This window comes from Cervus elaphus, chromosome 12 (assembly GCF_910594005.1).
Source record: "Cervus elaphus chromosome 12, mCerEla1.1, whole genome shotgun sequence".
NCBI lineage: Eukaryota > Metazoa > Chordata > Mammalia > Artiodactyla > Cervidae > Cervus > Cervus elaphus.
The window spans coordinates 83942414-83956864 of record NC_057826.1 but is presented as its reverse complement, the minus strand read 5'-3'; the positions used below and the strand labels follow the sequence as shown (position 1 = coordinate 83956864).

Genomic DNA, 14451 nt, shown 5'->3' with positions numbered 1-14451 from the left:
TACGTGTATCCCTTCCCTCTTGGGTCCCCCTCCCACCCCTGCCAATCCCACCCATCTACGTCACAACAGAGCACTGAGCTCAACTCCCTGTGTATAGAGCAGCTTCCCACCAGCTGTCTGTTTTATACATGGTAGCACATATATGTGAAGAAGGAAATGGCAACCCACCCCAGTGTTCTTGCCTGGAGAATCCCAGGGAGGGCGGAGCCTGGTGGGCTGCCGTCTATGGGGTCGCACAGAGTCGGACACGGCTGAAGCGACTTAGCAGCAGCAGCAGCATATATGTCATCCGACCCTCTGCCTCCCCTGCTGCGCCCACAATTCTGTTTTCTACATCTGCATCTCTATTCCTGCCCTACAAATAGGTTCATCTGTATCATTTTGCTAGATTTCATATATGTGCGTTAATATATGATATTTGTTTTTCTCTTTCTGACTTACTTCACTCTGTATGACAGAGTCTAGGTCCATCCCCGTCACTACCAAATGACTTCTTTTGCACTCTTCAGCCATTGGACAGCCTTTTGAACAAAGAAGGTGGTCTGGGCCCACCCAGGAGGAGCTCGCTGGCCCCCAGAGGAATAGGCATCTGGTTGGGAAAAGTAAGTTCCTACATCTGCACCCTAAAAGTGTAGATGCCAGGGAGAGAAAGAAGGGAGACTCCAGGTCACATGGATGGGGTGGGGCTAGGTTCCCAAAAAGGATGATTTGAGTTATGGTTCACAAGGCGTCTGAATGAGAAGTGACATTTATGACTGTCGTCTCATTTCTTCCTGGTCTACCTTTTATCCACCTGTTGCCACAGAGAGGCATGCTGAGCCAAATCCAACACGGGCAATTCCACAAATGGAGGCACGTGAAACAACAAAACCCAAAACATCACGTTCAGAATACATTCTGAAGGTTACAGACCACTTCCAAATGCACCTGTGGTCACCACAATACCCGAAAAGGAAAGAGGTTATGATCCTGGCTCTGTAGATAAAAAAACAAGAGTCAGAAAAGTGAAGGAACTGCTCAGGGCCACTTGACTCCGGGTGCTCTTTTTCTCTCTTTTTTTTTTTTGTCAGGGAGGTGGGAGGTCAAGCCACATGGCTTGTGGGACCTTTCCCTGACTGGTTGGTAAAAGCAGAGTCTCAACCACTGGACTGCCAGGGAATTCCCTGCTTTGCTCTTCCCAGGATTCCTCATGCCTTCCTGCTACCTCACTGGGTAATTGGGGGCCTGTGTATCTCCAGGAACACCCCATAGCTCACATCGCCCAACAGATGTGCCCTCAAAATCCTCCAAGGTCTCCAGGTGTCAGCCGGGCTGTCCAGCCCCTCCCCTCCGGTTGTCCGCACCTCGGCACCTGGGTGCAGCTTCTCTTCCTGCCTAGAATGCTTGTCCTAGGCACTAGTGCACACCCCTGTCCTTCCCAGGCTTCCCATTTCCTTGGGAGGCCCAAACCCAGTACAGAGTCCTGAGGTCCTGGTTCAAGTTCCAGCTCTGCTAACTCATTGCTGTGTGACATTGGGCAGGTCACCTCCCCTCTCTGGGCCTCCATTTCCTCACTTATGAAACAGGGGAGTTGAACCCAGTATTTCCTAAGTTCTTCATATGGTCTAAGTCTAAGCCGTCTGGCCCCTCTCCCCCTGCTCTGCTCTCCCTGAGTCTCACCATCCCCAAGAGCCTCTCATTCCTCCACATCCTTCTCCAAAGGGCTCCCGTTTAATCATTCAGCTTAACCTTAATCTCCCTAAGAGCAGAGGTGGGTATTTGTGGCACGTGCTGACCAGGTGTTCTGCCAAGACATTCTGATTGATTAATCAGTAATCCACTGACCATGTCTCTTTACCTTAGTAAACTCTTATCATTAATCTTCCCTCTTTAGTTTCCCAAGCTGCAAACCCAGAGGCCTGCAGTGACTGGGAGTCTGCTGGGTCACTGCATCTCTATTCACCCTTCCTGCTGTCTGTGTATGACTGTGGGGTGGGTGCCTGTGCCTGCCGTAGTGTCTACAGGGTGGGGATGAGGCCAGTTGTAGGCTTCAAATGCCTCATAACCCATTCTGTCTCTGAAGCCCATCACTGCCATGGCCATCAAAAAAAAAAAAAAAAAGACAGCACACACCCTTTGCCTTCCCCCTTCAAAGAACTTCATATCTCATCTGGTCCCCTAATACCCTTGTAAGGCAAAGCCAGGATTGTTTACAAGGGACCTGTACAGGGCCACTCTGAATTCAGCAAAAGCTAGGACAGGCTCTTTTTTTTTTTTTTTTTTTCATGTTTAAATTTTTTTAAAATTTTTTTCCATTTATTTTTATTAGTTGGAGGCTAATTACTTTACAATATTGTAGTGGTTTTTGCCATACATTGACATGAATCAGCCATGGATTTACATGTGTTCCCCATCCCGATCCCCGCTCCTGCCCAGGACTGACTCTTTGTTAGGATCTGATTTGCACAGGATGACTGCCTGCCTGGTTGTGCAGCCACATCACTTTCCCTTCAAGAACTTAAGTCTGAGAGGCCAGGTTAGTACACACACACTCACACACCCACTCACCCACCCCCTTACAAGGTATGTAGCTACAGGAAAAGCTAATAAGCCAGATGATCAATAGTGTGGTTGAGGATCCATAAAAAGGCCTTGGGCTTCCCGGGTAGCTCAGTTGGTAAAGTATCCACCTGCAGGAGACCTCAGTTCCATTCCTGGGTCGGGAAGTTCCCCTGAAGGAGGAAAAGGCTACCCATTCCAGTATTCTTGGGCTTCCCTGGTGGCTCAGATGGTGAAGAATCTGCCTGCAGTACCAGAGACTTAGATTTGATCCCTGTGTTGGGAAGATCCCCTGGAGGAGGGCATGGCAGCCCAGTCCAGTATTCTTGCCTGGAGAATCCCCATGGACAGAGGAGGCTGGTGGGCTACAGTCCATGGGGTTGCAAAGAGTCCGACATGACTGAGCGACGAAGCACAAAAAAGGCCTTAGAGATCAACTGCAACCCACTCACCGTAAACTGAGACTCAAAGGACAGCGATTTGCCCCAGGTGACAGAACTAAATGGAGGCTAGAGCCCAGGTCTCTGGACTCCAGGTCCAGGGCTCTTGCTGCTGCTTGCACAGCTAGCAGACATGGCAAAGAAGGGAGCAGAAGGAGCTCAGAGAGCCTGGGGCCACAGGTGAGATGTTCCTCCACATTAGTCTGGGAGTTCAGAGTTCCTCTAGGGGGGAGGAGGGCTGAGGCCGCAAGGGGTGGCAACCTTGGGTAGCCAGGGCGTCTGGGTGGTGAAGGTGGTCATGGGGGTGGCCGGGGTGCGTGTCGTTTTTCCTTTGCCCTATGTGTCCCTTTGACTATCACCGTGTCTGCTGAGTGGCAGAGGTCCAGGTGGAGCACCTTCCGGACCTGAGAAATGGGGGCCTGGGGAAAGGGTGAGGGTGGCAACCCCCCTCTCGCTGGGGCACTCCTCAGACAGCTGGGTGGAGCTGACCACAGGGGCCGCCAACGGCCCAGAGCCCCTCCCACGGGGGAGAGGACACTGGTGGGGTGCGGCTGCGGGTGCCCGGGGGTTTTATCCCTGTGCTCCACCCCATGCGTTCTTCTGAAGGGCAGGCTCAGTGGCTCTGCCCTCCAGGAGGCCTCGGAGCTCTCAGGCCTCTGTTCCTAGAAGTGGAGGTGGGCGTGGAAGCTGCAGGGGACAGGGGGCCCATGGACCCCTCCAACTCCACTTGGGCGCCGGGCTTGGCTCGCACCTCAGGCTGGCGAGGGGCGGGGCGACCCCTGGGAGGTCACGGAGTCGGGCGTGGGTGGCTCGCTCTTAGGTGCAGGCCGGCAGATGCGAGCGGAGCCCCGCCTCGGGTCCGCCCCCGCCCGCCCGGCCCCGCCCCGCGCGGGCGGGGCCCGCGGGGAGGCGCGCCGACCGCCCGGCCAGGTGCAGCGAGCCGGCGTTCCAGCGGCACACGCGGCCGGGAGGAGTCCAGGTCTCCTCCTGCTGGTGCTGAGTCCCTGCGCCCTTTCTGCCGGATGCCCGGGACCCTCGGAGCCCAGGTAACCGAGGGCAGGACTGCCCCATGACGCGCGTCCTTCCGCCTCCCCGTCCACGCGCACCCCACTTCGGCCGCCGCCCCCTCGGGCTCCCTGGAGTCCGGCGGCGGCTCCCCGGGCGGCTCTTGGAAAGTTTACTCCGGGACGGCCCTGCACCCGGCGGCCGTGAAATGCAGCCTCTTTTGCCCCCACTTCTCCGCCCAGGAGCCCATGCGAAGGTGGGACGGCCGCTGCCCTGGCACAGGGTCCCCGCTAAGATCCGAGTGAAGTTTGCCTTCTAGCTTTTCCCGTCTCTCGCTCTTCTGAGCGTTTGCGTCCCTCCCCCTTGTTCCTCGATTCCTTAAGAAAAATATATATCCTTAGATGGGGAAGGCAGAGTTGGCGATTTCTTAAGGGATGTTTACGTTTGTGCTTCCCGCCTCCCCCGGCCAAGATGTATGATAGGAGGGAGACTCGTCTGAGCCAGACCGGGGGCGGGTGAGGGGGCAGCCCTCTGCCCGGTGGGGGTGGGGGTGGGGGGTCACCGTCAGGACCGTGAATGACTGGGTGCCCAGCCACGAGGAGTTCCGGGCTTCTATCTTGCCTCCCTCAGGCCACAGCCCTGCTGGGCATCCTCCACAGCCCCCCTCCCTCCGCTTCCCTTTCCACTCCCCTCCTCCCTCCCCCACTCCTCAGGATGATCACTAAGGAGAGAGGGTAGGCAGAGGGATAGAGGGTGGGCGATTAGAGCGAGCTCTATAACCCTTGACCATTTGAACAGAATGGGCTTCCTCTTGCTTAGGCTGCGAGGAGCGCTCAGCTGTGTGTGAGGAAGAGGGTCAAAGATGGTCCTAACTACGCAGAGGTATAGAGAACAGGTGGAGGAGGTCAGAGGATAAGAGAGGAGCTAACAGCACTCACATGGGCACTTCCCTGAATTCACCCACCACCACCACCCCCGCCCCATTAACCAGTGAGGAAGTAGGTCTTTTTCCATTGTCAGATGGGCAAAAACGGAGGCTCCAAGAGGTTAAGTAATTTGCTGGAGAAAAGTGGTGGACTTGGACCACAAACCACAGTCAGATTGTTGGTTCTCCATTTTGCTGGGCCCCTGATCATCAAGGCTTCATTTCGTCTCTCCCTCTCTTGAGGTTCTTCCCCTGAAAGGGGTAGGAAGCACACCTCCAAGAAGAATTAAAGTCTTGTCGGGAAGCTCTTCCAAGAGAGGGCAAGCTCCTTGCTAAGCTACTGTAGCCCGGGTGGCGCTAGTGGTAAAGAACCCACCTGCCAGTGCAGGAGACAAGAAAGCGGGTTGGATTCCTGGTTCGGAAAGATCCCCTGGAGGGAGGCATGGCAACCCACTGCAGTATTCTTGCCTGGAGAATCCCATGGACAGAGGAGTCTGGCAGGCTACAGTCCATGGGGTCACAAAGAGTCAGACACAACTAAAGTGACTTAGCATACACACATAGCCATAATACCTGATGGTGCCCCACAAGAATGGAATGAATTAACCTGAAACAGCAAAGACTCTTTTCCAGCTGACGGATCTTCGCCCTTGTGGAACAGAAAGGGCATTCTGATAAGTCAGACCAGAAAGGTGTCCAATGCCATTCCTGAAGGCCCTTGAAATCTTTACCCAACTTTTTTTTTTTTTTTTTTTAAGCCAGTGAGCATGTCCTTAATCCCATCTGTCTTTCCAGACAGCTGACCTTTCACTTTACCCTCCATCCACTTCTGGTTAGGCTAGGAGAAGCAGCAGGTAGTGGGTTACATGTCCAACATGGCCTTGCTCTAGGACGGAGGCAGAGGGCCTTTGGCCCATCTATACCAAAGTCTTACCCATTTCTCCAGGAAATCTTATTTGGAAATGCTAGTCTTCATTCCCTTCTTCCTCTCCTTACCATTCCATGGGACACCACGGATTTAGGGAAAAGGACTCAATTTCTTCATCTGCAAAATGGGAACAATAGACTGCATGGTTTCATGCAAGAGTATGTAGTCCAAATGGCTCTGTAAGCTGCAAAGCAAACTGAGAGGTATTTCCTCACATGTTTGTCTGTTGGCCTGACCTCCTCAGGTGGGCTGTAAATTCCTTCCAGGAAGTGATCACACAACTTGATGTCCCTCTAAGAGCACTCCTCATAATGAGCACACAGTAGGTTCACATGAAGTACCTGTCAATCAAAAATAATCTCTAGAGGAAGAGAAATGGCTAAAAATTGGTGAAAAATCACCCCTCTCTAGCCATGTAAGGAGAAGGGATACTCTACAACACAGGGGAGATTCTAGGAGGGACGGGGGGGGTGGGGGGGTCTGAGATCCAAGGCTGGCATCGAGTGGAAAGGCAGGGTGTAGCAGACTTTCTGTGGTAGTGCCCTGAAGACATCTGAAGCTCTGCCAGGAACCCTATAACCTTGGATTCCTTAGCAGACGTGGTGTCTGCTTTGGCCTGAGAACAGACCAGAATACCCAGAGCTGGCCAGTTCTGCTTGGGGAAGGCCACTGAGAGCATAGCTGGGATTCAAGGCCCTGCATTTTGCCTCCACCATCACCCCCACCCTTCACACACACACACCAGTGGTTCCTACACTCATAGGCCCTGCCCGGCTTCCTACTGCCATTCCTGGCTCTTAATGAGAACCCAGTGGAGTAAGAGCTTTAGACCCAGAATCTCTCAGCTGGAATAAGCCTTAGATTTCACAGTCTTACACCTCTTCTGTGCTCTCCTTTCCACAGCACTATCACCATCTAACATCCTGTTGTTCATTGTTGTTCAGTCGCTAAGTCGTGTCCGACTCTTTGCGACCCCATGGACTGCAGCACCCCAGGCTTCCCTGTCCTTCACTGTCTCCTGGAGTTTGCTAAAACTCATGTCCATCGAGTCAGTGCTGCCATCCCACCATCCCACCATCCCATCCTCTGTCACGCCCTCTCCTCCTGCCCTCAGTCTTTCCCAGCATCAGGGTCTTTTCCAATGAGTCAGCTCTTTGTATCAGGTGGCCAAAGTATTGGAGCTTCAGCACCCGTCCTTCCAGTGAATGTTCAGGGTTGATTTCCGATACGATTGACTGATTTGATATCCTGTGTATTTCACCTTAAAAGTCTTGTTTATCAGCTGTCTTCCCTGTTAGATTCCATGAGGGCAGGGCTTTCAGGCTGTTTTATTCACTACTCTACTTCCAGGAGCGAGAGCGGTGCCTCGTGTGCAGTAGGTGCTTATTTCACGTATGTTGAATAAATGAACACGTCCAGGCTGCCCTTCCTCATTGTACAGCTGGGGAGACTGAGGCCCAGAGATGAGGAGTGACCTCTATTTCTTTTTAATTTTTTTTATTGGATTATAGTTGCTTTACAGTGTTGCGCTTATTTCTACCATACAGCAAAGTGAATCAGTTATAGTTTTATATACATCCCCTCTTTTTTGGATTTCCTTCCCATTTAGGTCACCACGGACCAGAGATCCCTGTACTATACAGTAGGTTTCTCAGTACTTATCTATTTTATACCAGTGTGTGTGCTAAGTCACTTCAGTAGTGTCTGACTCTTTGTGACCCCATGGACTGTAGCCTGCCAAGGCTCCTCTGTCCATGGGATTCTCCAGGCAAGAATACTGCAGTGGGTTGCCATGCCCTCCTCCAGGAGATCTTCCCCACCCAGGCATCGAATCCCCATGTCTCCTGCATTGGCAGGCAGGTTCTTTACCACTAGTACCACCTGGGAAGCCCATTTTATACATGTGATATTTGTTTTTCTGACTTCACTCTGTATGATAGTCTCTAGGTTCATCCACATCTCTGCAAATGGCACAATTGTGTTCCTTTTTATGGCTGAGTAATATTCCATTTTGTATATGTACCACATCTTCTTTATCCATTCCTCTGTTGATGGACAAGGAGTGACATCTTGAAGGCAGAGGTGGAGCTTTTCTTGGTTGGATTCGAGTCAGTTCTAAGCTGGGTCTCTGTCCCAGGCACCAGGTTGCTAGGGGTGCTTAGGAGCTGCCTCAGCAAGAACCTTCAGGCCAACTGCCTCCAGTTACTCAGGGGGGAGCTCCTAGCTGAATATATCACCATCCACATAGAGTGATTTGAGAGAGCCAGATGGGGAGTGCTCCCCATCAGACCCCCATCCCCAAAGAAACTGCTGCTCTCCAGAGGTGGGCTATGCCTCTGTTAGTGGTGAAAACAGTGCCCTCTCCAGGCAACCTTTTCAAATCCCCTGAGGCCCTAGAGACCCCCCCCCCCACCCCCCACCCCCAAGAGGACCAAAGTCAAGTCCCTGATGGCCCTGGGGAAAGAGATGAATCTTCTGATCTGCTGGGGGAAGGATCACAGACCAGTCTGAGAAGGTGCAACCAGACATGCGGGCCTGGAAGAGTAAGGACATTGTTCTGCTCAGGGCGCCTGGCTCCAAGGCCTCCCTTAGGAATCCAACGAGTGGTTTACTGGAGGCTCCAAGAGCTTGAATTTCCAGGATGCTGTGTCGGGACAAGCGGGTTGGAGAAGCCTGGGTGTGTGTGGGTGGGGGTGGGTAGGGTAGAAGCTGGAACTTTCTATGGGATAGAAAATATGGGAGATACATCCACACATTCACCAGCACTGAGCAATTTAAGCCTCCCTTGCCCCGCATCATTCTTCCAGCCACTGTTGTTTCTGCAAAGGACTTTTGTCTGTGTTCTAAGGGAAAACTCAAGGCCATGTGGTGTTTATTGGAGGAAAAGACACTGATGGCAAGAAACCCTCCCACTGATGGCAAGCAACCCTCCTGTTGCCAGAACAGGAGATGAGGTCCCTACAGGTGTCTCTCCTCTTCACACTCACTGGAAATGTAGACCCTGCCTTTTCTAACTGCAGGGATGAGCAGGGCTGCATCTTTAGTCATAGTAATCAGCATTCACTGAATGCTAATTGGGTGCCAGACACCGTTCTAAGTGCTTGTCCTAGGGAATCCTTACAACAGCCATGTGGTTGAAACTGTATCATCTCCATTTTATAGATGAGGAAACAGCCTCAGCAAGGTGATATAACTTTGGCCAAGGTGACAGTTGCAGGGAGAAGGGTAGCAGAATTAGTCTGGCTCCAGACCCTGAAGGAGAAGGCAATGGCACCTCACTCCAGTGTTCTTGCCTGGAAAATCCCAGGGACGGTGGAGCCTGGTGGGCTGCCATCTATGGGGTTGCACAGAGTCAGACACGACTAAAGCTCCTTAGCAGCAGACCCTGAAATCTCAGCCTCCATGCCATGCTACTGCAGTCAGCCACACAGACAGGACAGAGAGCCTGGAGGCCAGGATGGTGTGCACACACATGGAGACAGGGGAAGCAGATCCTGTGCAGGCCCCCACGTTAGATCCATAGGGAACTTTAGCGTTTCCCCTGCTTTTGACCTCCAAGTCTTCTCCCATTCGCATTGTGATTTGCCAAATTAAGAGTTAGAATTGATGTTGGGAGAGGGACTCCAGAAGTTGGGCCTTGAAGGATGTGTGGGGGTTTACCAGCACATTGGGAAAACTGGGGAGGACTAGAGCAGGGCAGGTAGAGGGAACAATGCTAATACTCTGTGAAGAAATGAGTCTGTAATGGGGACTTCTCTTTCTGAGGCCACTCTAGTTCCTTCCCCCCATTCTTGTCCCTCAGCCAGTCCTCATGGGCTCTCTTCCTGTGAGGAGGGGAGACCCTGACATGAGACATAGCTCAGACACTCCTATTCCTTGCCTCCTCTTTATCACCACCATCACTACAAGTCTGGTGACTTTCAGCAACAGTGGATGGAAAAGTTTGCCTGTTGTGACATGATGTGAGTCAGCCTTTCATGAATAACGGGGGTTTCATCATCAGTGCTGTTGGCTGGACCTACACCCTAGTGTCTGATCTGTGGTGGGAGACATAGTATTGGCTTCTGGGGTAAAAGGACAAGATGACTCCAGGTGTTATTCTGAAATGGCATCGAGGAGCTCACAGGTGTGAGAGATACAATCATTTTTGGCAGCCAGGGAAAAAGCGTTCCCCCAAAGCAGCAATTCCAGGCGTGTTTTCCACCCGTGCCCTGTCCTTTTACCCAGGGTTTATCTTACAGAGTTGCTTCCTCTTCCAGCTTTGACCCCAGGCCAGGACCACCCCAGAGAGCTCTGTGAGGACTTACACGGTAACTTTTACCTAAGCCTCACATGGGCATTTTGCCTGGGCACACTGTAGCCCCTGAAGACATTCTTCCTCTTTGGTTATGTGGGAGCCCTGTGGTCAGGCTGGCCCTAGTGCGATGTAGTGGAGCCCGCCGGAGGCACGGAGCCCAGCCATCAGGAGTTGTCTAGATCTCAGGGTCCTGAGTCCCTCTGCCTGGCCAGCTGGCCACCTGTCTTTGAGTCAGTCGCAGGAGTCTTGGGAGCTGAAGGCTGGAGTGGCTGGTGGGGAGCCCTGGAGACTCTAATTCTGACTCGATCTGACTCACAGTATGGTTTTGGCCCTGTCCCTCCCTGGGTCGCAGTTTCCTCATCTGTAGAAGAGACAGCTTGGCTGGGATCGGGGACTGTTGACACTCTGGACCAGAGACTTCTGTGCTGCCAGGCTGGCCCATGCTTTGACGGCAGCCTCTACCTTCTAGATGCTGGGGACCACCTCTCTCCCCTTTCTTGACAAACACAAATGTCTCCAGATGTTGCCAATTGACCCCTGGCAGCAGAATCACCTCTAATTGAGAACCATGGGGTTAGATGATCTCTGAAGATCCTCCCAATGACTACCCTCAGGACCAGGAAGACATCTCTTTCAGCCCCGTTTTGGAAGTGAGAACTATGTGTATGTGAGGAGCCCGTCCATGGGGTCTCCAAGGGCTTATGGGGGCCGTGTGAGCTCTGAGAACAGGAAAGGCGCTGGGCCCACTGGTCCTCTTGCTGGGTCTCTTTGCCTCCCAGACCTTGGGTTGCATAAGAAGGCAGGGGGGGCGGGAGAAGCAGGCCTGTGGTCGGCCCAGGGACTAAGGTCAGCAGCCTTCCAGCCAGTGACTAATCATCTCTACATGCCCTGAGGAGTTGGCTCCTCCATGGTCCCCTTTCCTGCTGCCCTGGAAGGGGTCCCAGGAAGTGAATCAGCGGCCACCCGCCATGCAGAGGAGGGAAAGGCAGAGCACGGGGTGGCAGACCCGAGGGCCACGTACTCTTACCCCAACCCAGCCCTGGTTTTATTGTGTTTATTCCTCCTGAGTTAGTTGTTTATTAACCGTCCATGGAAGCCCCTTCTGACCTTTTTGCTTCATGGAAGGGTGAAGATTTATCTTCTCTAGGAATGGGAGGAGTTTGTCAGTGAGTCTTAGTAGTAAATCACTGTTCTGAGGGCAACAGGCTGTGAAATTTGGGGTGGTATGAACCCAGAATGACTGGTTTGGGTTATTCATTCTTCTGATTCTCACTGAAGGATGAGAGACTGCTCTGGATGCTGCAGAAGGAGCAGGGAGTCAGACACAGCCCTCTCCAGCAGAAGCCTTCAGTTTGGGAGGGCAGAGGTCAGTCTGTAATTGCAGTGCCCAGAGGAGGGTCTGGTCAGCTCCACCCAGGGGGTGAGGTAGGGAATCGGGGATGGTGGGTGGGAGGTGTGCCTGGGTTTGGGGAGGTAATGGTGGCGTGCAGGGGATTTCAACAAGAAGAGCTTGGGTGTGAGTTTTGGTTTTTGCCTTTTTTGTGGGTGGTAAAATGTACACAACATACAACTTTACCATTTTAATCTTTTCAAAGCATGCAGTTCAGTGTCATTAAGGACATTCACATTGTTGTACAATCCTCCTCCTCATCCAAGCCCAGAACTCGTTTCACTTTACAAAACCAAAACTCTGCCCGGGAGGCACTGGCCACCCTTTCCCTCCTCCCCTCTGCCTCTGGTAACCACCATGCTGCTTTCTGGGTACCTCATGTAAGTAGTCTTTTTTTTCTTTTTAGCAGAATCTTATAACATAAGGGTTTTTGTGTCTGGCTTCTTTCACTTAGTATTGTGTTTTAAGGTTTATTGGTGTGGTATACATCAGATTTTCTTTACTTTTGAAAGTAGAATGAGATTCCAGTGTTCAATATACCATATTTTGTTTATCAAAGGACATGGGTCGCTTCCACCTTTAGGCTCTTCTCAGTACAGCTGCCATAAACATGTGTAGACAAATATCTCTTTGGGTCCCTGCTTTTAGTTCTTTGAGGTATGTCCCCAGAAGTGGAATTGCTGGATTCAACGGAAGTGGTACATTTCAATTTTTGAGGAACCACCATACCATTGAAGAAGAAGAGTTGGAACTAGATCTTAAGGATGAACATGGGCTCTTCAGGCATCTAAGGAGAGGAAGAGGAAGGGAGGGGGACAGGAAAGGGAAGACGGAGGGGCGGGAGGAGGGCCTGGACTGAGGCAGGAGACAAGAGGCACAGAGGTGTTTGTGCTTGGGGCTGGAGGCGGACCACGGAGGGTGAAGGGTCTTGGACCAGGCAAGAAACTTGGGCTCCACGCTGTGGGCCGTGAGAAGCCCTGAAGGGGGTTTTAATCAGGAAATGATACAGGCCTGTTGTCATTCTGAGATGGGCAGAGCTGAAAGTGATGTCACACAGGGCCTGGCAGGGAGAGAGGCTTAAGGCAAGCGCTGGAGCCTGGTGTCTGAGTTGGGTGGAAGGAACGGGTGGGTGTGGGTGGGCTGCACAGGGCACCTGGGTCTGTGCTGGGTGAGTAGTGGTGAGGCTGTCAGATGAACTTAACAGGAGGAGCGACCAGTTTGACAAGATGAGGAGGGCATATCCATTGGCTTGAAGGGGCCTGTGGAACCACCTGGGTGGAGACAGGATTTGAGGGGTGTGCAAAGCTACGCAGAGCTAGGTGCTGCAGCAAAGCGGCAGAAGCTGGTCCAGGGCAGGGAAAGGACTGCCGTCAGGTGGCACAGAGGATCCCCCGAAGTTGGAGGCCAAGACACGCGGAGAGTGCCCTGCTCAGTACCGCCCATTCCTGCCCTGAGTATTTCGTATCTCTCCATATGTTTTCACTACCAAACTCAAGGCTCTGAGTTTGAGGCTGGGCATGGGAATTGGAGATATAGAGATAAACCCAAGCCAGTGACTTTAATTTATTTATTCATCTCAAAAGGCTTAGAAGATGAAACTTGGCCAATACCTTTGCACAGGTAAATATTGACACGATTGTGATAGGTGCTCTTCAAGAGAAATGGAGCATGCTATGAAAGTATGTCATGGGACGTGATTTAACCCAGGGCCGGGGCTCGCACATCTCCACTCCCAATATTCTGTATCAGATTACTCTTTGTTGTGGGGACCGTCTGGAGTGTTATAGGATGTTTAGCAGCATCCCTGGCCTCTCCCCATATACCCCAACCCCAGTTGTGATCACCAAAAACATCTCTAGACCTTGCCAAATGTACCCTGGAAAAAATCACCCTCACTTGAGAGTCATTGCCCCAGGGACTAGGAAAGGTCTCTTGAGGAAGTGGTGTTAATCTGAGTTCTAGAAGATAGATAAGAATCAAGATAAAGCAGGGATGAGGAGTGGAGGAGAATATTCAAGGCAGAGGTAACTGGAATGCAGAGGCCCTGAGCTGGGAAGGCTTTCATTAGATGGACGGTAGTGGAGGAGGAGAAGAGTGGCCAGGTTCAAGGGATATACAGGAGGGAACACAGGCAAGGAAGCCATCCAGGTATGGAGGATGAAACTGGCTGGAAGCTGATGAATTACATTTGGGGCCTGTTGTGTGGGAAATCCCAGGGACTCATCCAAATGGGGCCCTGAGCTCAGAAGAGAGGTCCAGCTGGAGATGCATGTTTGGGAATGACATGCGTGTAGATGACAAGCTTAGCCTTGGGTAGACCAGGTACCCCAGGGGGATTGTGGACCGCAAAGAGCAGAGCAGAGAGGACGGCCTAGAGGTGAGCTCCAGGGGTGCTGGCATTCAGAGACTGGGCCTGGGGAGGCAGCCCAGAGACTGAGCAGGGAACTGGGGAGTGGGGTGCTGGGGGAGCCCGAGGATGATGAAGGAGGGGGGACCTGGCCTGCAGTGAGTCACTGGAGCCTTCAAGGAAGGTGAGGACTGGGACATGGCCACTGGATTTAGAGACCAGTGACTTGGTCAGTCTGGGATCGCGGAGGAAGGGCCAGGAGGGGATGGGGACAGCTGGGAGATAGCCTTTTCCAAACGTGTCAGCAGAAGGTGAGGAGAGAGTGTAGAAACCAGAAGGAAAGTGCGATAGGGAGGATTTTGTTTATTTATTGCATCTTGCTTGTTTTGCCCCCACACCCACCTTTTTTTTTTTTAGAAGAAAAACATACATAGTTCAGAATTCAAAAAGTGTAAAGATTTCACAGTGAAAAAGTCTCCACACCCATCTCTTTTGGCCTCCAGCGCCCTCTGCTCCTCAGAGACAACTCTACCAGCTTCTTACATATTCTTCCAGAGACATTTCATGCGCAGATCAGTAAG

The 14451-nt window shown here is 52.1% G+C and overlaps 1 protein-coding gene across 3 annotated transcripts in view; it reads left to right on the top strand.

Moving 5' to 3' along the window:
* Positions 1 to 3903: 3903 nt before the first annotated feature.
* PAQR5 (progestin and adipoQ receptor family member 5) overlaps positions 3904 to 14451 on the top strand; it is a 91696-nt gene continuing 81148 nt past the window's right edge. Inside the window, exon 1 of one of the 3 annotated variants that reach the window (XM_043919788.1) lies at positions 3904 to 4024. The gene's annotated coding sequence lies outside the window, so the exon portion shown is untranslated. Of the gene's footprint in view, positions 4025 to 11365; positions 11559 to 14451 lie in introns of those variants that run through there. The other 2 variants (XM_043919789.1, XM_043919790.1) reach the window with 2 other exon arrangements.